This window comes from Fukomys damarensis, unplaced genomic scaffold (genome assembly GCF_012274545.1).
Source record: "Fukomys damarensis isolate Sample0158 unplaced genomic scaffold, DMR_v1.0_HiC HiC_scaffold_15, whole genome shotgun sequence".
Taxonomy (NCBI): domain Eukaryota; kingdom Metazoa; phylum Chordata; class Mammalia; order Rodentia; family Bathyergidae; genus Fukomys; species Fukomys damarensis.
The window spans coordinates 8,816,234-8,818,721 of NW_022900927.1; positions in this window are offsets into that span (position 1 = coordinate 8,816,234).

Here is a 2,488-nt window from a genome sequence, read left to right on the forward strand (position 1 = left end):
GCGCCACTATGCCCACTCCCAAATGCTTTTTAAAATCAGTATTCTTGTCTCCTAGTGCCAACCAGAGTCTCCCATCAAACTCAGCTGATAGCATTCTAGGTTTTTTTTTCTCCAGCCAGCATTTCCAAACTTTTCCAATCTCCTCTCATGAATCAGTTCTAAAAATTTCTGAACTGCATAGTCAGGTAGTCACAGAAACAACCCTCTTCTCTGGTACCAGAATCTGTCTTACCTGCTTCCTCATCACTGAGACACAACACCCACCACCCAAAACTGAAAGGAAGGAAAATTTATTTTAGCTCACAGCTGTAGAGGTTTCAGTCCATAATCAGCTGGTTCCAAGGCAGGGAAGCATGGCAGAGGAGAGTGTGGAGAAATAGCTCATGGTGTGGTGGTTGGAAGGAGCAGAGAAAGATCAAGAAAAAAGGGAGGGAGATAGGCCCTTCCAGACCACTTCCTCAGTGACTAAACCACTATGAATATCACATCCCTTTGATCCAGTTGCCTCCCAAAAGCTCCATTTATGAGGGCATGCAGCTTTGGAGGGATATCTAGATAGAAACAATAACACCTCTGGGGACAGGGTTGCAAGTGCAAGGTCCTGAGCTTGATTCCCATCCCCATTAAAAACAAAAAATCAAAACAAAAACAAAGAAGAGAGTATCCTTTCCCCATTGTTTTCTTGGCACCTTTGTCAAAAACCAATTGACTATAAATCTGGATTTATTCCTGGGATTTGTATTCTATTCCATTGTTCTATGTGCTAGATTATTAAGTAATTGACCAAAGTAACATATTTGCTTTGTTTTTGTTTTTTGGATTAAACCCAGGTTGATTCTTGCATGCTTTCTAACACTGAGCTGCACCCCACCAGCCCAGAAAAAAGCACATTTTTATACATGTATTTAACTCACAGAATGAAGTCTTCTTGGTGAATTTTATCTTATTTACTGAAACTGTGGATCTACAAATTTGAAAATGTTTATTACTTTGCCCCTTCTAGAAAAAGATTTCTGGGCCAGAGATTTAGCTCAGTGGTTCCACTGCCTGCCTTAGAAGCACAAGGACCTGAATTCAGTACAAGGTACCACCAAAAAAAAAAAAAAAAAAAAAAAAAAAAAAAAAAAATAAAAAAAAAAAAAAAAAAAAAAAAGAAGAAGATTGTAATGTAAGACTGATAGGAATCCATGAAGTATAAGGAGAAAATACAAATGACTTTAAAAAGCTGTTTACAGAATTAATGGCAGAAAACTTCCCAAACAGAGTGGAAGAATTTGACACACAGATAAGTGAGGCATATAGGACTCCAAATAGTCATGATCAAAAAAAAATCTATACCTAGACATATAATAATCAAGATCCCAGAAACCCAACAGAAGAACAAAATACTACAAGCAGTAAGAGAAAAGAAACAAATCACATGCAAAGGAAAGCCCATGAGAATCACAGTAGACATTTCAACACAAACCCTCAAGTCAAGGAGAGCCTGGAGTGAGGTATTTCAACTCCTGAAAGCAAACAACCTCCAACCTAGACTGATGTATCCTGAAAAACTCTCTTTCAAAATGGATGGGGAAATAAGATACTTCCATGACAAAGAACACCTGAGAAACTTCATGAAAACCAAACCAGCACTACAAGGAATTTTAAACAATATCCTCAAAAAAAAAAAAAATGAAATCACAACACCATGAGGCCCAACAGAGTAAATCAAACAGCTAAGGCAGGAAAATAAAAGGAGAGAGGGAAAAGAGTCAACAAAAGGACAACAACATGACAAAAATAAGTCAGTACATATCAGTTAATACCATCAATGTCAATGGCCTCAATTCACCAATCAAGAGAAATAGGCTGACAGAATGGAATAAGAAGCAAAATCCAACAATAGGTTGCATACAAGAAACACACCTAGTGCAAAAAGAAGCCCATAGACTGAAAATGAAAGGAAGGAAAACAGTTTTCCATGCAACAGGAGCCCAGAAAAACGTAGGAGTAGCTATCTTATTCTCAGACAAAGTAAATTTCAAACCAAACCGGACTAAGAGAGACAAAGAAGGTCATTACATCCTTGTAAAGGGAACAATTCAAGAGGAAGAGATAACAATCATAAACATATATACACCAAATATTAATGCCCCCAACTATATAAAACAAATATTAAGTAACATGAAAAACCAAATAAGCACTAATACAAGTGTAGTGGGGGATCTAAATACCCCACTATCACAAATAGACAGATCATCTAGGCAAAAAATCAACAAAGAAATACTAGAACTGAACCAAGCTTTTTTTTTCTTTTTTTTTTAATTTTATTGAGTTTATTGGTACATTTTAGGGATACAGTACAGTTACATTCATTGTTGGGATCATGTACCTCTACATGGCAAGTCTTGATTCTCATTTTTTCCCCTTACCTCTGCCCTCCCTTCACCCCCTCCTCCCCTCCCCATCTACAAACACTTTATTTTCATCTTTTCATTCTCTCACA